This window comes from Salmo salar, chromosome 01 (genome assembly GCF_965601325.2).
Source record: "Salmo salar chromosome 01, fSalSal1, whole genome shotgun sequence".
Taxonomy (NCBI): Eukaryota; Metazoa; Chordata; class Actinopteri; order Salmoniformes; family Salmonidae; genus Salmo; species Salmo salar.
The window spans coordinates 91,493,880-91,518,792 of record NC_138291.1 but is presented as its reverse complement, the minus strand read 5'-3'; the positions used below and the strand labels follow the sequence as shown (position 1 = coordinate 91,518,792).

Sequence of the window (24,913 nt, the reverse complement as noted above, 5' to 3'; positions counted from 1 at the left end):
TATACAAAATGATTTCTATGGTATTTATGTCTTTATATCTAGCTGTTGAGATGGGATGAGTGCATGTCAGCCAGTTGCAGCGTAGCCTTTATGTGCTGACAGGGCTAGGCTAGTGGAATTCAATTATGCAGTCTTCTCCTCCTCTCCTCCTTTCTACCTCCTCTCCCAGCAGACAGACCAGCCCTCTCTCTCCCTCTCTCATCTCTGGCGTTAATTAGTTAATTTTCTCCCTCTTTAAGTCTCTGGCCGCGTCGCCTTGTCAGCTCATAATCTGCCATTTGAAATGACCTCTGCTCTCCCTGGGCCCGGCACCGTGTGCAGAGGTTCCCTCTTCATGACAGGTTACTCAGAGCGCCGGTCTCAGCGTTAATCACACTGTCTGAGTGCAGCAGGGTAGTTATTCTACACAGGGTACAGGGTTTCAGACTGCAACCATTTTGTCACATTTTGCCACCCTTGTCTGTGCGAGCAAAACATTTTTATTGGTCGCACTGGTACGAGCTGCACATTCTACTTGGCCACCTCAATCAAATGTCAAATTGTTTTTGCTGATAAAACCATGAGTTTGTTAAACAGTAAAGTGCATTGTCACGCTCTGACCTAGGAGAGCTGTGTTTTCTCTGTTTAGCTAGGCCAGGGTGTGATAGGTGGGTGGGCATTCTATGTTTTGTGTTCTATGTTTTGGCCGGGTATGGTTTCCAATCAGAGGCAGGTGTCTATCGTTGTCTCTGATTGGAAGCCATACTTAGGTAGCCTGTTTTTCCTTTGGGTTTTGTGGGTAGTTGCTTTCTGTTTTGTTGTAAGTACCTGACGGAACTGTCGGCTGTCATTTTTGTTATATTTGTAAAGTATTCATTTTTGGCGTTAAAATACAAGATTAACATATTCCACGCTGCACCTTGGTCTGCTCATTTCGACGCCTGTGACATGCATTATCCTCATGATCCCTGTAATAAAGGTGTCTGCCCCGCCGCTGTGCCTTCCTGTTTCACTGGGGCCGGTTGCTGTAATGAGATAACCTCTCACACTCTCTCTATACAATCATGTATGCTTCTCGTGATTGTATAACATTTAAAAATGCTATGCAATTATTTTTAAATGATCATTATTGAGCTCAAAGGTAATTTTGTGTTTTTATATGAGTTATATCCTCTATTTCTATTATTTTAACGATTTTTATTTGAAATTCAGTTCAGTTTCAGTTCGTTTTTGGATCCATTTGTCTAGTTTTTATTAAGGTTTTATATAACATATTTTAGTATTATTTAGTTTTTGTGTTTGAGACAGGAGACACTTATGGCTAGGAGACATTTAGTTTTGGGGGGGATGTCACTTCTTGCCACTATGGGGGAGCAAAGCATAAGTGGATGGGTCAGGCCATAGGTTAGGTTTAAATGTAGACTCAGCGAGATGACGTAGATGCACAAAGTAAACGGTAGTAGTGGGTCAATTTCCGCAACAACCAGGAGTGTTGGAGCGCAACGCTAAACTTCTCTGCTGTTGTGTTCCCGTAGTGTGCATGTTGTAGCAGCATGAAGCGTACCCGTGCACATGCCAAGATTCTCTGTGTGACTGTGTGAGAGCAAAGTCTTGCATCGTGCTCATCTCAATGGCCGCGTCCTAGCTGACCATTTTGTTAAAGTCTGTGACCACTGCTGTTCAACACCTTTCAAAGTGTTTTCTGGGGATAAAAAATGTCAGACTTGTGCCTACATGTGAACTGCATGAACTTTACAAAAATCATGTATTTTTTTATTTATTTCACCTTTATTTAACCAGGTAGGCTAGCTGAGAACAAGTTCTCATATACAACTGCGACCTGGCCAAGATAAAGCACAGCAGTTCGACACATACAACAACACAGAGTTACACATGGAATAAACAAACATACAGTCAATAATACAGTACAAAAAAGAAAAATCTATATACAGTGAGTGCAAATGAGGTAAGATAAGAGAGGTAAGGCAATAAATAGGCCATGGTGGTGAAGTAATTACAATATAGCAATTCGACACTGGAATGGTAGATGTGCAGAAGATGAATGTGCAAGTAGAGATACTGGGGTGTAAAGGAGCAAGATAAATAAATAAATGCAGTATGGGGATGAGGTAGTTGGATGGGCTATTTACAGATGGGCTATGTACAGGTGCAGTGATCTGTGAGCTGCTCTGACAGCTGGTGCTTAAAGCTAGTGAGGGAGATATGATTCTCCAGCTTCAGTGATTTTTGCAGTTCATTCCAGTCATTGGCAGCAGAGAACTGGAAGGAAAGGCGGCCATAGGAGGAATTGGCATTCGGGGTGACCAGTGAGATATACCTGCTGGAGCGCGTGCTACGGGTGGGTGCTGCTATGGTGACCAGTGAGCTGAGATAAGGCGGGGCTTTACCTAGCAGAGACTTGTAGATGACCTGGAGCCACTGGGTTTGGCCACGAGTATGAAGCGATGGTGATCAAAGGTCACAAAGTTTTGACTGCAGTTGACTGCAAGTTGCTCTTCACGGACTTCATCCTGCAGCCATCGCCTGCATTGTGGGCTCTATTGTCAAACAATCATTAGTGTGTTTCTGTTTGACCTACATGAACGTGACCAAAAACATGACTGAAACAGGAACCAATTTGCTGCGATTTCTGGGTGATTTTTCATAGCAAGTTACGAGAATTTACGCAGCAGGTTAGGTGAATTAACATAGCAGATTAGGAGAATTAGGTTAAGGTTAGGAAAATGGTTGGGTTAGCTAAAATGCTAAAATTTGACTAATTTATGTGTACAGTGGATATATACAAATAAATGTGATATTTGAGGCTCTCTTTAACTAATTGATTGTACAATGTACACACATAATATTATATTATGATTGCAGTTAGTGAGTTTGTGATATGGGGTTGGAGACCTGTTTTTTTCAAACTTATAAAGAAAACCTTTTATAAGCAATTTCAACACTGAAATTGATATGAGCGTTTATATGAGCCTTGCTGTTAGAAAACCACATTAGTGTCTGACTTTCAGATGCACCTGCCCCAACTTCCCTCCTCGATGTTCGTCTATGGTCCGTTGATTTAGCCTTACCTCAAACGTGCCCAATATCTGAGGTGCTGCTCTTGGCAACGTCATCTCGCCGAGTCTACCTTATTGTGGTGAAAACTCAGAGAGAAAAAGATGTAGATTCACCAGCAGAGTGTTTATTTCGCCTTCGCAGAAGGCAGGAATCGTGGTCACGGGCAGGCAATGGTCATACATAGGTAGGCAAACAGGCAGGTGAATCAAAACTAGGACTGAACACAAGGTTGACTAAGAAAATAAATACAGAACCTTATACTTATAAATTATAAAGTAAATCTCAATTTGACCCACCATCTGAAGAGTGCCAACACTGAGTTAGGGTTAGGGTAAAACGCCTCTCTGTTTCCCCTGCAGGTTATAGAGACGTCTCTGGAATGTCTGAAGAGTGCCAATACTGAGCAGTACAACAGACGGCAAGCCTGGGAGGCCATCAAGTGTTTCTGGTCGCTATGATCTCCTTGGATGACAACAAACACACCCTGTAACAACTCCTGGCTCACCCCAAGTAAAACTATTTGCACGCACATGCACTCTTTAATGTTCCCCAGTTTCCGCTCAACTCCACATGACCTCGGGTATTGTCTTCATCTCTTCATGCCTTAATCAATCTCCATATTTCTCTCTCCCCCATTACCATCATTGATCTCCGGGCAAGGGCTAATTGACTTTTCCCTTTCTGTTTAAACAACACGTCCACTTCAGCAGGGCTAAACTTTTCATTTAGAATGTTTTATTGTAACATGCACCAGATAAGTGAAGTGAAGTGTGCCGTTTTACAGGGTCAGCCATAGTAGTACAGCGCCCCCGGAGCAAGTTAGGGTTAAGTGCCTTGCTCAAGGGCACATTGACAGATTTTTTTCACCATAGTGACTGTGGCTCAGCAGTGTGGTGAGAGAAGGCATATTTCTCTCTGCTACCTTGTCTTTTTGTCTCACTCGCATTTGGGACTTGACCGTCTCTCCACCTCTGTCTCATTTGGCTGGATGCTCCATCTCTTTTTGTCTCATCTCTCCTTCTGTGTCATTCTCTCACACCTTCTACCCTTTCTATTCTCCTCCTTTTGTATGCTTCTCATAGGTGTTGGGTTTTTGACCCCACCCCGCCCCCCAGGTCCGTTCTTGCTGCAGTGCTACCTGCTGGGCAGCCAGCCAAACACAGCTATGTTCCACAGTGAAGAGAATGGTTTGATCAACACCATAGCCGTCTGCGTGGCCTACGAGGAAAATTAGCTGTGTAAAATAGGGGGTGGCTCTGGCTGTTATCTTCGAAATAGCCTCCATCATCCTGGGGTCCGAGGAGAGGGTGAGAGACAGAGGGCTTGGGGCATCACTTACTATAATGTGTGCTAGTGTTGATTTATACAATTGATATGTTTTGAACAGGAAGTGAATTCTCGATTACTGTAAGTGCTTTAATTCTTGTCTGTGAATATACATTATTGCTGTTACTGTAGCTCATTCTCACTCTGTTACTTCTCTTCCCTCATCCTCCTCCTCTACCCTCTTCATTCCTCATCTCCCTCCTCTCCCCTTCGTTCATCATCCCTCTCCCTCTTCCCCCTTCATTCCTCATCTCCCTCCTCTCCCCCTTCATTCCTCATCCACCCTTTGTTCCTCATCCCCCTCCTCTCCCCCTTCATTCCTCATCATCCTCCTCTCCCCTCTTCATTCCTCATCTCCCTCCTCTCCCCATTCATTCCTCATCACCCTCCTCTCCCCCCTTCATTCCTCATCTCCCTCCTCTCCCCATTCATTCCTCATCTCCCTCCTCTCCCCCCTTCATTCCTCATCTCCCTCCTCTCCCCTCTTCATTCCTCACCCCCTCCTCTTCCCTCTTCATTCCTCATCTCCCTCCTCTCCCCCATTCATTCCTCATTTCCCTCCTCTCCCCCTTCATTCCTCATCTCCCTCCTCTCCCCCTTCATTCCTCATCTCCCTCCTCTCCCCCTTCATTCCTCATTTCCCTCCACTCCCCCTTCATTCCTCATCTCCCTCCTCTCCCCCTTCATTCCTCATCTCCCTCCTCTCCCCCTTCATTCCTAATTTCCTCCCCTTCATTCCTCATCTCCCTCCTCTCCCCCTTCATTCCTCATTTCCCTCCTCTCCCCCTTCATTCCTCATCTCCCTCCTCTCCCCCTTCATTCCTCATCTCCCTCCTCTCCCCCTTCATTCCTCATCGCCCTCCTCTCCCCCTTCATTCCTAATCCCCCCCCTTCATTCCTCATTTCCCTCCTCTCCCCCCTTCATTCCTCATTCCACCCCTTCATTCCTCGTCTCCCTCCCCAGGCATTCCAGCTGCCTCTGTCTCCTATGTCGTAGAGCGTATGTGTGTGTGCTGCTATGAGCAGGCCTGGTGCGCCAAGCTGGAAGGGGTAGTGTCCATTAAGTTCCTGATGGAGAGACTACCTGTCATCTGGGTCCTGCAGAACCATCTCACCTTCCTCAAGGCTCTGCTCTTCATCATGATGGACCTCACTTGAGAGGTACGGTTATCTGTGGTAACACTAGTTGTCTGGTTTGTGTTGACACATATACTTGAACTATACAGGGTTGAAACAATAAAATTAAAAAATGTTATTTTCTATGGCAAGATGGCCCCTGCCCCCTAAGGACTTTTCTGTCGGGTATCACGGTGGGGTGAAAACAATAGTGAAATATGAAGTTATTATTAACCTCTATGGGCTAGGTGGGACGCAGGCGTCCCCCCCGTGGTGCACTCCATCAACAGCAGGTGCATTTCAAGAGCGGCAAATTTGAATCCAAATAAATGTCAAAATTCAAATTTTTCAAACATACAACTATTTTACACCCTTTGAAAGATAAACATCTCCTTAATCTAACCACGTTTTACGATTTCAAAAAGGTTTTACGGCGAAAGCATAAATTTAGAGTATGTTAGGACAGTACATTTACAAGAGTTGTGTGTAATGTTTTGTCAATTCAAAGACAGGGTCACCAAAACCATAAAACCAGCTAAAATGATGCACTAACCTTTTACAATCTCCATCAGATGACACTCCTAGGACATTATGTTAGACAATGCATGCATTTTTAGTTCTATCAAGTTCATATTTATATCCAAAAACAGCGTTTTACTATGGCATTGATGTTGAGGAAATCGTTTCCCTCCAATAACCGGCAGTCAAGTCAGCATCACAAATTAAATAATTAAAATTAGAAAACATTGGTAAAATATTATATTGTCATTTAAAGAATTATAGATTTACATCTCTTGAACGCAATCAACTTGCCAGATTTAAAAATAACCTTACTGGGAAATCACACTTTGCAATAATCTGAGCACTGCGCCCAGAAAAATACGCGTTGCGATACAGACTAGTCGTCATGTTGGGGAGATCTAAAATCGAAAATACTATGTAAATAATCCATTACCTTTGATTCTCTTCATCAGATGTCACTTCCAGGTATCACAGGTCCATAACGAATGTAGTTTTGTTCAAAAAAGCTCATCATTTATGTCCAAAAATCTCCGTCTTGTTAGCACATGATCTAAGCCCGCCGGACTTCACTTCATGAACGAGGGGAAAAAATATATTTACGTTCGTTCAAACATGTCAAACGTTGTATAGCATAAATCATTAGGGCCTTTTTTAACCAGAACATGAATAATATTCAAGGTGGACGAATGCATACTCTTTTATAACGTATTGGAACGAGGGTACCCAACATGAACTCGCGCGCCAGGTGTCTAATGGGCCATCATCGTTCCATGGCTCTTGTTCGGTCAGATCTCCCTCCAGAAGACTCAAAACACTTTGTAAAGGCTGGTGACATCTAGTGGAAGCAATAGGAAGTGCCAAAATATTCCTCAGCCCCTGTGTTTTTCAATGGCATAGGTTTAAAGGTAATACAACACATCAGGTATCCACTTCCTGTCAGAAAATGTCTCAGGGTTTTGCCTGCCAAATGAGTTCTGTTATACTCACAGACACCATTCAAACAGTTTTAGAAACTTTAGAGTGTTTTCTATCCATATATAATAAGTATATGCATATTCTAGTTACTGGGTAGGATTAGTAACCAGATTAAATCGGGTACATTTTTTTTATCCAGCCGTGCAAATACTGCCCCCTAGCCCTAACAGGTTAAAGTTTTACCTCCAGGTGTATAACAGTGCAGTAGCCATGGCAAAGACCACTGGAGCAGCTCCTGGTCCATTGTGCCACCCCTCTGAAGGACGAGGAGAAGACAGAGGAGCTGCTGTCTGCTCAGGACAAGTCCTTCCACATGGTCACCCATGACCTGGTGAGAGAGGTCACCTCCCACAACTCCCCGGTCAGGAAGCAGGCCATACACTCCCTGCAGGTGCTGGCCCAGGTCACCGGGAAGAGTGTCACCGTCATCATGGAGCCACACAAGAGGTGGGTCTGAGACGCCGTATCAGGGTGTTGTTGCACATAGAAATGGAATGAGGCAGTGTTAGATATGGTCTTTGCTCTGCACATGCTACAGATATTGGAATGAAGGTCTTAGTGAGCATTACCATCTGGCCATACAATAAAACACACTCCACAGCCTAACCTTGTGTTTACCCCCCTACTGTAACCCCAGGACAGGATCCCCCTAATTAGCATCTTCTGCTCTATAACCTGCAATAACCAATTATAACCCCTCCCAAGCCCAGGTGTTACAGGACAGGATCCCCCGTAAGAAGCACCTTCTGCTCTATAACCTGCAATAACCAGTTATAACCCCTTCCACCCCCCAGGTGTTACAGGACATGATCCTCTTTAAGAAGCACCTGCCTAGCCACCAGGCGGCCAACGCCCAGATCGGCCTGATGGAGGGCTATATCTTCTGCACCCCCCTGCAGCCACGCCTCTTCACCATGGACATCAACGTCATGGAGCATAAGGTCTTCTACACAGAGGTGAAAGGCCATGGGTTCAGGTCACAGGCCAAGCCATGGCAACAGACTTAATTGGATAGTCTATAACAAAGTCAAACGTTTTTCAAAGGTTTTGTTTTCATACCTTCAAAGTGGTCTAGTCTATATTTATTTAAAATATGTTCCCCTAATGAGTTCAGTGTATTAGGGGAACTTTAGTAAGTTGACTGTATTTTGATCCTCCATTGATCCGTATTGATTCCAGCTCTTGCTGTTGCTCCAGCTGTTGAACCTGTGTGAGGCTGAGGACACTGCCCTGCTATTAAAGCCTGTCCTCTCTGGTGCCCCTGCGTATCGCTGCCTTTAGTGAATACATGATGGGAGTCGTAGTTCTTACTTCACTGAAGGACAATAAATAATTCAGCCATTCAACATGTAGAACATACAAGTACATGTACATCACAATCAACCTGACAAAATGAGAACAACATGATTCTAATTCTGTTCTCAGAACAATTCTGCATTTTATCAATCAGAAGTTAAGCTGTAAATTGACAGTTTGTGTTGTTCCCTGTCTATCTGTGTAGATACCCTGGCAGCGTGTAACTACCTGCCTCAGTCCAGAGAGAAGATCATTGCTGCCCTGTTCCAAGCCCTCAACTCCACCGATTCTCACCTGCAGGATACAGGAGAGTATGCGGAAGGAGAGGCCTGTGTGAGGCAGGAGAGGCCTGCATGATGCAGGAGAAGGCTGTATGAGGCAAAAAAGGCCTCACTGTCTGTCTGTCTGTCTCTCTTGTGTTTATCTCTCTCTCTCTCTCTCTCTCTCTCTCTCTCTCTCTCTCTCTCCTCAAATTCAACTTAATTCAAGGGCTTTATTGGCATGGGAAACATATGTTAACATTGCCCAAGCAAATGAAGTAGATAACAGTAAACATTACACTCACAGAAGTGAGTTATGTACAGTTGAAGTCGGAAGTTTATATACACTTTAGCCAAATACATTTAAACTCAGTTTTTCACAATTCCTGACATTTAATCCTAGTAAAAATTCCCTGTCTTAGGTCAGTTAGGATCACCACTTTATTTTAAGAATGTGAAATGAGAGAATTATTTATTTCAGCTTTTATTTCTTTCATCACATTCCCAATGGGTCAGAAGTTTGCATACATTCAATTAGTATTTGGTAGCATTGCCTTTAAATTGTTTAACTTGTGTCAAACGTTTCGAGTAGCCTTCCACAAGCTTCCCACAATAAGTTGGGTGAATTTTGGCCCATTCCCCCTGACAGAGCTGGTGCAACTGAATCAGGTTTGTAGGCCTCCTTGCCCGCACATGCTTTTTCAGTTCTGCCCACAAATTATCTATAGGATTGAGGTCAGGGCTTTGTGACGGCCACTCCAATACCTTGACTTTGTTGTCCTTAAGCCATTTTGCCACAACTTTGGAAGTATGCTTGGGGTCATTGTTCATTTGGAAGACCCATTTGCGACCAAGTTTTAACTTCCTGACTGATGTCTTGAAATGTTGCTTCAATATATCCACATACTTTTCCTCCCTCATGAAGCCATCTATTTTGTGAAGTGCACCAGTCCCTCCTGAACCAAAGCACCCCCACAACATGATGCTGCCACCGCCGTGCTTCACGGTTGGGATGGTGTTCTTCGGCTTGCAAGCCTCCCCCTTTTTCCTCCAAACATAATGATGGTCATTATGGCCAAACAGTTCTATTTTTGTTTCATCAGACCAGAGGATATTTCTCCAAAAAGTACAATCTTTGTCCCCATGTGCAGTTGCGAACCGTAGTCTGGATTTTTTTATGGCGGTTTTGGAGCAGTGGCTTCTTCCTTGCTGAGCGGCCTTTCAGGTTATGTCGATGTAGGACTCGTTTTACTGTGGATATAGATACTTTTGTACCTGTTTCCTCCAGCATCATCACAAGGTCCTTTGTTGTTGTTCTGCGATTGATTTGCACTCCGCCAGAACGCATCTCCTTCCTGAGCGGTATGATGGCTGCGTGGTTCCATGGTGTTTATACTTGTGTGCTATTGTTTGTACAAATGAACGTGGTACCTTCAGGCATTTGGAAATTGCTCCCAAGGATGAACCAGATTTGTGGAGGTTTACAATATTTTTCCTGAGGTCTTGGCTGATTTCTTTTGATTTTCCACATGATGTCAAGCGAAGAGGCACTGAGTTTGAAGGTAGGCCTTGAAATACATCCACAGGTACACCTTCAATTGACTCAAATGATGTCAATTAGCCTATCAGAAGCTTCTAAAGCCATGACATCATTTTCTGGAATGTTCCAAGCTGTTTAAAGGCACAGTCAACTTAATGTATGTAAACTTCTGACCCACTGGAATTGTGATACATTGAAATATAAGTGAAATAATCTGAATGTAAACAATTGTTGGAAAAGTTACTTGTGTCATGCGCAACATAGACTTCCGAACCGACTTGAACTGTACATGTGGAAGAGGGTGGGGATTAAGCTGCATCCCTGTCTCACCCCCTGGCCATGTAGAAAGAAACATGTTTTTTTGCCTATTTCAACCGCAGGAAATGTACGAGTTTGCTGTTAATGATAATGTCGAGGATTTTCTGAAGGTTGCTGTTGACTCATATCCCATGGTAGTTATTGGAGTTAAATTTGTCTCCACTGTTGTGGATTGGGGTGATCAGTCCTTGGTTCCAAATATTGGGGAAGATGCCAGAGCTGAGGATGATGTGAAAGAGTTTAAGTATATCCAATTGGAATTTGTTGTCTGTATATTTTATAATTTCATTGAGGATACATTCAACACCACAGGCCTTTTTGGGTTGGAGGGTTTGTATTTTGTCCTGTAGTTCATTCAATGGAATTGGAGAATCCAGTGGGTTCTGGTAGTTTTTAATTGTCACACCCTGATCTGTTTCACCTGTCTTTGTGATTGTCTCCACCCCCCTCCAGATGTCACCCATCTTCCCCATTATCACCTGTGTATTTATACCTGTGTTCTCTGTTTGTCTGTTGCCAGTTCATCTTGTTTGTCAAGTCAACCAGCATTTTTGTATTCAGCTCCTGCTTTTCCCTAGTCTCTTTTTTCTCATCCTCCTGGTTTTGACAATTGCCTGTCCTGACCCTGTACCCACCCACCTGACCACTCTACCTGACCCTGAGCCTGCCTACCGTCCTGTACCTTTGCCCCTGTTGCTGTAATAAACATTGTTACTTTGACACGGTCTGCATCTGGGACTTACCTTTATCCTGATATTAATAGTTCATTCTAAGATTTGTATTTGATCATGTATATGTTTTTGCTGTTTGTTATTTGTTTTAGGGCCAAAATATTGGTAAAGTGGTTTACCCATACATCTCCATTTTGGATAGATAACTCTTCGTGTTGTTGTTTGTTTAGTGTTTTCCCAGAAGTGGTTAGCCTCTCTGGGGTATGTGGGACGCTAGAGTGTGCATTCTGATGATCTTCATCAGAATGCACTCCCAGGAATCCCAGTTCCAGAATAAATGTTTGTTTTGTTCGATATAGTCCATCATTTATGTCCAAATACCTCCTTTTTGTTCGCGCATTTAGTCCACTACTCCAAATGCAGGAAGTGCGCGCAAAATGTCACGACGAAAAGTAAAAAAAAGTTTTATTTACGTTCGTAGAAACATGTCAAATGATGTATAGCATCAATCTTTAGGATGTTTTTATCATAAATCTTCAGTAATATTCCAACCGGACAATTCCAATGTCTTCAAAAAAGAAAAGGAACACAGCTAACTCTCATGTCAGTGCGCGCCACTGAACACATGTCATTTTCTCAGTCGTCTACTTCCAGGACCTCTTGTTCTCTTCCTATTCACAGTAGAAGCATGAAACAACGTTCTAAAGACTGTTGACATCTAGTGGAAGCCTTAGGAAGTGCAAAATTAATTCAAAGTCACTGTATACTGTATAGGCAATCACTTGAAAAATTACAAACCTCAGATTTCCACACTTCCTGGTTGGATTTTTCTCCGGTTTTTGCCTGCCATATGAGTTCTGTTATACTCCCAGACATCATTCAAACAGTTTTAGAAACTTCAGAGTGTTTTCTATCCAAATCTACTAATAATATGCATATCCTACCTTCTGAGCTTGAGTAGCAGGCAGTTTACTACGGGCACGCCTTTCATCCGGATGTCAAAATATGGCCCCCTACCCTTGAGAAGTTAATAAACGATTGTGCCACTGGGACTTCCTTGCTCTCCTGCTCCTGATTCCTGCACCTCCCTCCTCTAAGGAGGCACGTAACAGAATCCCGCACCAACTAAATGATGTCAGCAGGAGCTGACGCGCTCTCCACTTCCATGGATGAGCGCGTGCAACACCACACCACCGTTCTCCACCGTCTCGGGACCACCATGGATCAATTAATGGCGACGATGGAGAGATGGGAGAGGGGTGGCCTGCCTATCCCTCCACCAGCCACACCCCAACCAGCACCACCACCTTCTCCGGCAGCATCCGGCCCCAGCAGTATTCAGCTCACGCTCCCGAGGGAGTACGATGGGACGGATGCCGGGTGCAAGGGTTTCCTGCTCCAGCTGGAGCTTTACCTGGCAACCGTTCACCTGGCTCCTTCAGGAGGTGAGAGCGTGAACGCCCTCATCTCCTGCCTGTCAGGCAAAGCTCTGGAGTGGGCCAACGCGGTCTGGGATGGACCAGACTCGGCGAGGGACCACTACCCAGAGCGGCGGGTGAGCGTCTGTTCCATCTACGGCAGGAGACGAGGAGCGCACAAGACTTCGCTCTGGAGTTCAGGACCTTGGCTGCCGGCGCAGGGTGGAACGACAGGGCTCTGATTGACCACTATAGGTGCAGCTAACATGAGGACGTCCGCAGAGAGCTAGCATGCAGAGACACTACCCTCACCCTGGACCACCAAGTGGACATGTCCGTCAGGTTGGACAACTTGCTGGCTATGCTCAGGCGTCCGGATCAGGTCCTGTTGGTCCCACCTCCCAGCGCCTCCGCTCCAACCCCCATGGAGTTAGGGGGTGCTGCAGCGAGGGCGATCGGAGGAGGAGCCTCCTCCTGCATTGGGTGTGGTCGGAGAGGGCACACTGCCGAACAGTGCTGGAGGAGCTCGTCTGGGAGTCGAGACGGCAGGCCGAGCACTGTTCGGACACCCCAGGTGAGTCAGCACCAGCCCCCTGTTGGTCACATGTATGTGTTAATTTCTTTCCCTGAGTTTTCCCCCCATTCCCAGCATAAGGCGCTAGTAGATTCAGGCGCAGTGGGGAATTTCATGGACCGCGATTTCGCGCATAGGTTAGGGATTCCCCTGGTTCAGATGGACAAACCCTTTCATGTGCACTCCCTAGATAGTCGACCATTAGGGTCAGGGGTGGTCAGGGAGGCCACGGCTCCACTGGACATGGTTACGCAGGGGGGTCATGAGGAGAGAATTAGTCTCTTCCTCATTGATTCTCCTGCGTTTCCGGTGGTGCTGGGGTTTCCCTGGTTGGCCTATCACAACCCCACTATTTTGTGGCAACAGAGGGCTCTAAAGGGGTGAGCGACCCAATTACCACCTCATCGATGAGGGGATTGTGCGTAAACCTCCAGGCAAACGCAGCACTTCCCAGGAGTCATGTGTATCCCCTGTCACAGGAGGAGACGTTGGCTAAGGAAACATATGTCTCTGAATCTCTGAGGCAGGGGTACATTTGGCCCTCCACATCACCCGCCTCCTCGAGTTTCTTTTTTGTGAAGAAGAAGGAGGGAGGTCTGCGTCCGTGCATTGACTATAGAGGTCTAAATTCTATTATGGTGGGGTACAGTTACCCGCAACCTCTCATCGCTACGGCGACTGAGTCATTACACGGAGCACGCTTCTTCACAAAACTGGATCTCAAGAGCGCGTATCACTTGGTGTGTATCCGGGAGGCAGATGAGTGGAAGACAGCGTTTAGTACCACATCCGGCCATTATGAGTACCTCGTCATGCCGTATGGGTTGAAGAATGCCCCAGCCGTCTTCCAATCCTTTGTAGATGAGATTCTCAGGGACCTGCACCGGCAGGGTGTGGTGGCTTATATCAATGACATTCTGATATAAGCCACCCGCGCCGCGCATGTGTCTCTGGTGCGCAAGGTACTTGGGTGACTGCTGGAGCATGACCTGTACGTCGAGGCTGAGAAATGCGTGTTCTTCAAAAAGGCTGACTCCTTCCTAGGGTATCGCATTTCCACATCAGCGTTGGTGATGGAGTGTGACTGCATTGCAGCTGTGCGTAATTGGCCGACTCCCACCACGGTACAGGAGGTGCAGAGGTTTTTAGCGTTTGCCAATTACTACCAGAGATTTATCTGGGGTTTTGGGCAGGTGGCTGCTCCCATTACCTCACTGCTGAAGGGGGGGGCGGTGCGTCTGTGGTGGTCGGCTGAGGCGGACAGAGCGTTTTGTCGCTGGAGGACTCTGTTTACCGAGGCTCCCTCTTTGGCATTCATAGTGGAGGTGGACGCATCCGAGGCTGGGATTGGAGCCGTGCTCTCACAGCGCTCGGGCGCGCCATTGAAGCTCCGCCCCTGCGCTTTCTTTTCGAGGAAGCTCACCCCGGCGGAGCGAAACTATGACGTGGGGGACCGGGAGTTGCTGGCTGTCGTAAAAGCTCTGAAGGTGTGGAGACATTGGCTTGAGGGGGCTCAACACCCTTTCCTCATCTGGACTGACCACCGTAATCTGAATTACATCCAGGCGGCGAGGAGACTGAACCCTCGCCAGGCAAGGTGGGCCATGTTTTTCACCCGATTTCAGATTTACGATATCGTATAGACCAGGTTGCCAGAATGCTAAGGCAGACGCACTGTCCTGTCTGTATGATACAGGGGAGCGGTCCATCGATCCCACCCCCATACTTCCGGCCTCTTGTCTGGTGGCGCCGGTGGTGTGGGAGGTGGACGCGGACAATGAGCGAGCATCTCGGTCGGAGCCTACTCCACCTCAGTGTCCAGCTGGACGGAAGTACGTCCCACTTGGTGTCCGCGATGGGTTGATTCGGTGGGCGCACACGTTACCCTCCTCTGGTCATCTGAGTATCGATAGGACGGTGCGAAGCCTTAGGTGGAAGTACTGGTGGCCCACTTTGACTAAGGACGTGAGGGTTTACGTCTCTTCACGTTCTAAGTCCTGTCGTCTCCTCCCTTTGCCCGGTCTCTCTACGGCCCTACAGACTGCGGAGGCCCTGTTTACACACGTCTTCCGGCACTACGGGGTGCCTGAGGACATAGTTTCTGATCGGGGTCCCCAGTTCACGTCCCAGGTTTGTAGGGTGTTCATGGAGCGTCTGGGGGTCTCGGTCAGCCTGACCTCTGGTTTTCACCCCGAGAGTTATGGGCAGGTGGAGAGAGTGAACCAGGATGTGGGTAGGTTTCTGCGGTCATATTGCCAGGACCGACCAGGGGAGTGGGCGAGGTACGTTCCATGGGCAGAGATGGCCCAGAACTCACTCCGCCACTCCTCAACTAACCTTTTGCCCTTTCAGTGCGTGTTGGGGTATCAGCCGGTTCTGGTACCATGGCATCCGAGCCAGACCGAGGCTCCTGTGGTGGAGGATTGGGTGAAGCGCTCGAGGCCGTCCACGGGCTCCTGAAAAGGGCCGAAGGGCGGCAGAAAGCGAGCGCTGACCGCCACCGCAGTGAAGCCTCGGTGTTCGCACCAGGGGACCGGGTCTGGGTCTCGACCCGAAACCTGCCCCTCCGCCTGCCCTGCCGGAAGCTGGGTCCGCAGTTTGTGGGGCCATTTAAAGTCCTGAGGAGAATAAACAAGGTGTGTTATAGGTTACAGCTCCCCCTTATTACCGTATTAACCCCTCGTTTCATGTGTCTCTCCTCAGGCCGGTGGTAGCTGGTCTGCTTCAAGAAGCCGAGGTGCGGGAGATCCCTCCGCCCCTCCTGGACATTGAGGGGGCCCCGGCGTACGCAGTGCGTTCCATACTGGATTCCAGGCGTCGGGTGAGGGGCCTGCAGTACCTAGTGGATTGGGAGTGGTACGGTCCGGAGGAGAGATGCTGGGTGCCGGTGGAGGACGACTTGAACCCATCTCTGCTGAGTGAGTTTCACCCCCTCCATCCGGATCGCCCTGCGCCTCGTCCTCCGGGATGTGGGTATGGTTGACTTGGGAGGGTGTTGGGGTGTGGGCATGGTTGACTTGGGAGGGTGTTGATTGGTTTGGGTGGGGGATGTGGTTGGTGGTGCTGTGGTCTGGATGTGGGTCCTCTTGGCAGGAATCCTCTATGTGAAGGTCCGGGGGGGTCCCGCAGGTCTGGGAGAGTGTCGTGCTGGTCTGGACGGAGCGTCTATTGATCCATTGCTCCTGTGTGAATTGTTGGGGCTGCATTTGAAAGCGATGTCCTTTAGGGTGCGGGCGAAGGCGGGCACTGCTGCCTTGCATGGGTGGACCTGGTCGTAAAGACTGTTCAAGTCCAGGGTGGAGTGGTGGTCAGGTAAACATTTGGTTTTGAGGCACAGTCACGGGAAATACTTGCGTTTACCCGCTGTATGGTAGCAGGGTGGAAGTCTTTTCGTGGTAGCAAGGTGGAGATAACCACTTGTGCATTGGGGAAAGTAGAAGAAGCTTTTTCAATCACTCACTTGAGTGCTGTGGCCACCGTTTCCTGCTGTGCTCTCAGGTCGTTTGTGCCTGTGTGTATTATTATGTTGTTGGTTGACCCTAGTTAGTCCTCAGACAGAAGGTCTAGGGTGCGCTGGGTGTTTGGACATCAGAGTTTAGACACTCTGTGTTTGGGAAAAAGTGTATTTTCTTGTATATATTTCCCGTTTGAGTCCATAAGGAGTACAATCTGTGTTTTTTGTCCTCAGTGGGTGTGGGGCTGTTGTCAGGAGGGCTATCAGGGTGGTTGACAGGGAGGGTGCTCAGAGGAGGTGGGATCCCCTGGGCTTGGGGTTCTTCATTTGTCTGTTCTGCTGTGATGTTGACGCTATGGTCAAGGTCTGGGGTGGACTATTCTGCTATGGTGCCAAGACTTTTGTCGGGAGCTGAGGCGGGCTGTTCTGCTGGCTTCTCTGCGGGGGTGGCCACCTTTCTAATGGGTTGTTCTCTGTCACAAGATATTCCCCTCACCCTCTCCTCCAGCACTCTGATCCTCTCCTCGAGTGCTCTGTTCTTCTCCTGCTCCTGCTCTTTCCCCTGTTGATGTTATCTCACCACAGTCCAGAGTGCAGATATGTGTTTTTTTTTTATTTTTTTAGATCACTTTTATTTAAGCAGGTAGGCTAGTTGAGAACAAGTTCTCATTTGCAACTGCGACCTGGCCAAGATAAAGCATAGCAATTCAACACATACAACAACACAGTTACACTTCGAATAAACAAAAGATACAGTCAATAATACAGTACAAAAAAGAAAACAAAAAAAAGTCTATATACACTGAGTGCAAATGACGTAAGATAAGGGAGTTAAGGCAATAAATAGGCCATGGTGGCGAAGTAATTACAATATAGCAATTAAACACTGGAATGGTAGATATGCAGAAGATGAATGTGCAAGTAGAGATACTGGGGTGTAAAGGAGCAAGATAAATAAAGAAATACAGTATGGGGATGAGGTAGATAGATGGGCTGTTTGCAGATGGGCTATGTACAGGTGCAGTGATCTGTGAGCTGCTCTGACAGCTGGTGCTTAAAGCTAGTGAGGGAGATATGATTCTCCAGCTTCAGTGATTTTTGCAGTTCATTCCAGTCATTGGCAGCAGAGAACTGGAAGGCAAGGCAACCAAAGGAGGAATTGGCATTGGGGGTGACCAGTGAAATATACCTGCTGGAGCGTGTACTACGAGTGGGTGCTGCTATGGTGACCAGTGAGCTGAGATAAGGCGGGGCTTTACCTCGCAGAGACTGGTAGATAACCTGGAGCCAGTGGGTTTGGCGACGAGTATGAAACTAGGGCCAACCAACGAGAGCGTACAGGTCGCAGTGGTGGGTAGTGTATGGGGCTTTGGTGACAAAACGGATGGCACTGTGATAGACTGCATCCAATTTGTTGAGTAGAGTGTTGGAGGCTATTTTATAGATGACATCGCCGAAGTCGAGGATCGGTAGGATGGTCAGATTTACGAGGGTATGTTTGGCAGCATGAGTGAAGGATGCTTTGTTGCGAAATAGGAAGCCGATTCTAGATTTAATTTTGGATTATAGATGCTTAATGTGAGTCTGGAAGGAGAGTTTACAGTCTAACAAGACACCTAGGTATTTGTAGTTGTCCACGCATTCTAAGTCAGAGCCGTCCAGAGTAGTGATGCTGGACGGGCGGGCAGGTGCGGGCAGTGATCGATTGAATAGCATGCATTTAGTTTTACTTCCATTTAAGAGCAGTTGGAGCTCACGGAAGAAGAGTTGTATGGCATTGAAGCTTGTCTGGAGGTTATTTAACTTCTATGGGCTAGGTGGGACGCTAGCGTTATGTTATTATGTTAGGAGAGTACATAGACAAAAATAATCACACAGCCATTTTCCAAGCAAGGACATGTGTCAATAAAACCCAAAACACAGCTAAATGAAGCACTAACCTTTGACGATCTTCATCAGATGACACTCCTAGGACATTATGTTACACAATACATGTATGTTTTTTTCGATAAAGTTCATATTTATATCCAAAAACAGCATTTTACATTGGCTCGTGATGTTCAGAAAATGTATTCCCACCAAAACGGTCAGTGAATGTGCACATCAATTTACAAAAATACTCATCATAAACGTTGACAAAATATATAACAATTATTTAAAGAATTATAGATCGACTACCCCTGGATGCAACCACTGTGTCAGATTTTAGAATAGCTTTACGGAGAAAGCTAATTTTTCAATATTCTGAGTACATAGCTCAGCCATCACGGTGAGCTATACAGACACCCGCCAAGTTCGGGGCAACCTAAACTCAGAATTAGTATTAGAAATATTCTCTTACCTTTGCTGATCTTCGTCAGAATGCACTCCCAGGACTGCTACTTCCACAATAAATTTTGTTTTTGTTCCAAATAATCCATATTTATGTCCAAAAACCTCAGTTTTGTTCGTGCGTACAGATCACTTATCCAAAGGCATAACGTGCGAGCGCGGAACTAGAGACGAAAAGTCAAAATGTTCCATTACCGTACTTAGAAGCATGTCAAACGCTGTTTAAAATCAATCTTTATGGTACTTTTAATGTAAAATTGCGATAATATTCCAACCGGACAATAGCGTATTCATTCAAGGAGAAAAAGAAGGAACAGCGTGCTCGCGTGACCACGCATATCCAATCCCTTTGTTGCCAGGCAGTCCACTCAGAAACTGAGCTCCTATTATCTGCCCAGTGACAGGAGAATGCTCAAACCACATTCTGAAGGCTTTAGACAGCCAATGGAAGCCTAAGGAAGTGCAACGTAACCCCACGGATACTGTAGTTTCGAAAGGGACTAGAAAGAAGAACTACAATTCTCAGATCCTCCACTTCCTGGTTGACTTTTTCTAAGGTTTTTGCCTGCCATATGAGTTCTGTTATACTCACAGACACCTTTCAAACAGTTTTGGAAACTTCAGAGTGTTTTCTATCCAAATATACTATACTATATAATATGCATATTCTAGTTTCTGGGCCAGAGTAGTAACCTGTTTAAATTGGGTATATTTTTCATCCGGCCATGAAAATACTGCCCCCTAGCCCAGACAGGTTAACACAGTGTCCGAAGAGGGGCCAGAAGATCAGAGAATCACCAGCAGCAAGAGAGACATCATTGATGTATGTAGAGAAGAGAGTCGGCCCGAGATTTGAACCCTGTGGCACCCCCATTGTGACTACCAGAGGTCCGGACAACAGGCCCTCCGATTTGACACACTGAACTCTATCAGAGAAGTAGTTGGTAAACAGGCGATGCAATCATTTGGGAAACCAACGCTGTTGAGCCTGCCAATAAGAATGTGGTGATTGACAGAGTCAAAAGCCTTGGCCAGGTCGATGAATATGGCTGCACAGTAATGTCTCTTATCGATGGCGGTTATGATGTCATTTAGGACCTTGAGCGTGGCTGAGGTGCACCCATGACCCGCTCTGAAACCAGATTGCATAGCGGAGAAGGTACGGTGGGATTCGAAATGGTTGGTAATCTGTCTGTTAATTTAGCATTCAGTCTTTATAAAGTAAAATTCAGTTGAAGTTGACGTTTGCACACACTTAGGTTGGAGTCATTAAAACCTGTTAGGGCTAGGGGGCAGTATTGACACGGCTGGATAAAAAACATACCCGATTTAATCTGGTTACCACTCCTACCCAGTAACTACAATATGCATATACTTATTACATATGGATAGAAAATACCCTAAAGTTTCTAAAACTGTTTGAATGGTGTCTGTGAGTATAACAGAACTCAAATGGCAGGTCAAAACCTGAGAGATTCCTTTACAGGAAGTGGCCTGTCTGACCATTTCTTGAACTTCTTTTCCATCTCTATCTTTTACTAAGGATCTCTGCTCTAACGTGACACTTCCCACGTCTTCCATAGGCTCTCAGAGCCCGGGAAAAAACAGAATGTCGTCATTCCAGCCCCAGGCTGAAACACATTATCGCCTTTCTCAATTGGCCGATCAAGGGACTCTGGGCTTATGCGCGTGACCCGACCGCCCCCGCCTTTGTGATTTTTTCCTCTGTTTGCCGAAAAGGAGATTCCCTGTCGGAATATTATCGCTTTTCTACGAGAAAAATGGCGTAAAAATTGATTTTAAACAGCGGTTGACATGCTTCGAAGTACGGTAATGGAATATTTAGAATTTTATTGTCACGAATTGCGCCATGCGCACGACCCTTCTTTACCATTTCGGATAGTGTCTGGAACGCACGAACAAAATGCCGCTATTCGGATATAACGATGGATTATTTTGGACCAAACCAACATTTGTTATTGAAGTAGCAGTCCTGGGAGTGCATTCTGACGAAGACAACAAAAGGTAATCAAACTTTTATAATAGTAAATATGATTATGGTGAGTGCTAAACTTGCCGGGTGTCTAAATAGCGAGCCCGTGATGCCTGGGCTATGTACTTAGAATATTGCAAAATGTGCTTTCACCAAAAAGCTATTTTAAAATCGGACATATCGAGTGCATAGAGGAGGTCTGTATCTATAATTCTTAAAATAATTGTTATGCTTTTTGTGAACGTTTATCGTGAGTAATTTAGTAAAATGTTAGCGAATTCCCCGGAAGTTTGCGGGGGGTATGCTAGTTCTGAACGTCACATGCTAATGTAAAAAGCTGGTTTTTGATATAAATATGAACTTGATTGAACAAAACATGCATGTATTGTATAACATAATGTCCTAGGGTTGTCATCTGATGAAGATCATCAAAGGTGAGTGCTGCATTTAGCTGTCTTCTGGGTTTTGGTGACATTATATGCTGGCTTGAAAAATGGGTGTCTGATTATTTCTGGCTTGGTACTCTGCTGACATAATCTAATGTTTTGCTTTCGTTGTAAAGCGTTTTTGAAATCGGACAGTGTGGTTAGATTAACGAGAGTCTTGTCTTTAAATAGCTGTAAAATAGTCATATGTTTGAGAAATTGAAGTAATAGGATTTTTAAGGTTTTGAAAATCGCGCCACAGGCTTAAAGTGGCTGTTACGTAGGTGGGACGAATTCGTCCCGCCTAGCCCAGAGAGGTTAAAACTCGTTTTTCAACCACTCCACAAATTTCTTGTTAACAAACTATGGTTTTGGCAAGTCGGTTAGTCTCATTTGTCTCATTTGTGCATGACACAAGTCATTTTAGTCTCATTTGTGCATGACACAAGTCATTTTTCCAACAAATGCCAACAGACAGATTATTTCACATATAATTCACTGTATCACAATTCCAGTGTGTCAGAAGTTTACATACACATACACTTGACTGTGCTTTGAAACAGCTTGGAAAATTCCAGAAAATGATGTCATGGCTTTAGAAGCTTCTGATAGGCTAATTGATATCATTTGATTCAATTGGAGGTGTACTTGACAAGGCCTACATCCAAACTCAGTTCCTCTTTGCATGGGAAAATCAAAAGACCTCAGAAAAAAAATTGTAGACCTCCACAAGTTTGGAGCAATTTCCAAACGCCTGAAGGTACCACGTTCATCTGTGCAAACAATAGTACGCAAGTGTAAACACCATGGGACCACGCAGCCATCATACCGCTCAGGATGGAGACTCACTTTGGTGCAAAAAAGTGCAAATCAATCGCAGAACAACAGCAAAGGACCTTGTGAAGATGCTGGAGGAAACAGGTACAAAGGTATCTATATCCACAGTAAAACGAGTCCTACATCGACATAACCTGAAAGGCCGCTCAGCAAGGAAGAAGCCACTGCTCCAAAACCGCCATAAAAAAATCCAGACTATAGTTTGCAACTGCACATGGGGACAAAGATCGTACTTTTTGGAGAAATGTCCTCTGGTCTAATGAAACAAAAATAGAACTGTTTGGCCATAATGACCATTGTTATGTTTGGAGGAAAAAGGGGGAGGCTTGCAAGCCGAAGAACACAATCCCAACCGTGAAGCACGGGGGTAGCAGCATCATGTTGTGGGGGTGCTTTGCTGCAGGAGGGACTGGTGCACTTCAAAAAATAGATGGCATCATGAGGGAGGAAAAGTATGTGGATATATTGAAGCAACATCTCAAGACATCAGTCAGGAAGTTAAAGCTTGTGTGGGCAGAACTGAAAAAGCATGTGCGAGCAAAGAGGCCTACAAACCTGACTCAGTTACACCAGCTCTGTCAGGAGGAATGGGCCAAAATTCACCCAATTTATTGTGGGAAGCTTGTGGAAGGCTACCTGAAACGTTTGACCCAAGTTAAACAATTTAAAGGCAATGCTACCAAATACTAATTGAGTGTAGGTAAACTTCTGACCCACTGGGAATGTGATGAAATAAATATAGCGTGAAATAAATCCTTCTCTCTACTATCATTCTGACATCTCACATTCTTAAAATAAAGTGGTGATCCTAACTGACCTAAGACAGTGAATCTTTACTAGGATTAAATGTCAGGAATTGTGAAAAACTGAGTTTAGATGTATTTGGCTAAGGTGTATGTAAACTTCCGACTTCAACTGTATATATTCCTATTCATTGAATCTCTCTCTCTCTCAGCAACACCTGTGGTGGTGGTGATAACCCACAATGGAGGCCAGCGCAGCTATGGCTGTGTGAGTATGAACACACAGGAAGAGTCCTTGACACACACACCCTGACACCACCTCAATGTGGCCTGCTCTACATGAGAAGTGAGTGGCCATATTACAATTAATGATTAATTAGGCGCCAGCCAGAGAGCAGAGCCAGTAGCAATGCTACCGTCTCGCCTCTCGTTATCTCTCTGACAGATAACCTTGTAAAGGGACAGAAAAGGTGACGCGGTGCCTGCCCACCTCTGCACAAACAGCATCCATTATCTCCTCATTTTGTCCTCCTCTTTCTCCGCTCTTTAAACCTAGTGGTAATAACGTGTAAATTGGCCCGCTGTTCGACTGCTTCTCCTCTTCTCTTTGAGGGGCCTGACATCAAGGCCACCGCGGCCACCAGGTCAAACACACAGGAAAACAGTTAGAAAGGACAAGAGGATGAGGTGTAGGGAGGGATACAGAGGGAAGAGGGGTGACAGGGAGAGATTTGGATGATGAAGAAATAGTGAGAAGGGGAGAGGGGGATGAGGAGGGACAGAGAGAGGTAGAGGGAGGGATACAGAGGAAAGCACAATTATACCTGTTTGTTTAACCAATTTTCAATTTTTTTCCTGTTCAGGAAAATTTGATATGTTTTCGAATTCTTTGTGGGCTTATGTACTCTGAGGGAAATATGTGTCTCTAACATGGCCATACATTTGGCAGGAGGTTAGGAAGTTACAACATTTTATGGGCAGTGTACACATAGCCTGTCTTCTCTTGAGAGCCAGGTCTGCCTTCGGCGGCCTTTCTCTATAGCAAGGCTATGCCCACTGAGTCTGTACATAGTCAAAGATTTCCTTAATTTTGGGTCAGTCACAGTGGTCAGGTATTCTGCCACTGTGTACGCTCTGTTTAGGGCCAAATAGCATACTAGTTTGCGCTGTTTTTTTGTAAATTATTTCCAATGTGTCATGTAAATATATTTTTGTTTTCTCATGATTTGGTTCGGTCTAATTGTGTTGCTGTCCTGGGGCTCTGTGGGGTCTGTTTGTGTTTGTGAACAGAGCCCCAGGACCAGCTTGCTTAGGGGGCTCTTCTCCATGTTAATTTCTCTGTAGGTGATGGCTTTGTTATGGAAGTTTTGGGAATCGCTTCCTTTTAGGTGGTTGTAGAATTTAATGTCTCTTTTCTGGATTTTGATAATTAGCGGGTTTCGGCCTAATTCTATTCTGTATGCATTATTTGGTGCTTTACGTTGTATACGCAGGATATTTTTGCAGAATTCTGCATGCAGTCTCAATTTGGTGTTAGTCCCATTTTGTGAATTCTTGGTTGGTGAGCGGATCCCAGACCTCACAATCATGAAGGGAAATGGATTCTATAACTGATTGAAGTATTTTTAGCCAGTTCTTAATTGGTATGTCGAATTTTATGTTCCTTTTGATGGCATAGAAGGCCCTTCTTGACTTATTTCTCAGATCGTTCACAGCTTACCTGTGGCGCTGATCTTTAGGCCGAGGTACAGTGAGGGAAAAAAGTATTTGATCCCCTGCTGATTTTGTACGATTGCCCAGTGAAAAAGAAAGGATCAGTCTATAATTGTAATGGTAGGTTTATTTGAACAGTGAGAGACAGAATAACAACAAAAATATCCAGACAAACGCATGTCAAAAATGTTATAAATTGATTTGATTTTAATGAGGGAAATAAGTATTTCACCCCCTCTCAATCAGAAAGATTTCTGGCTCCCAGGTGTCTTTTATACAGGTAACGAGCTGAGTTTAGGAGCACACTCTTAAAGGGAGTGCTCCTAACCGCAGCTTGTTACCTG

General features: G+C 45.5%; 1 pseudogene; it reads left to right on the top strand.

Moving 5' to 3' along the window:
- The window catches only part of LOC106609298 (transformation/transcription domain-associated protein-like), a 175,880-nt pseudogene that overhangs the window by 12,848 nt on the left and 138,119 nt on the right, over nucleotides 1-24,913 (top strand).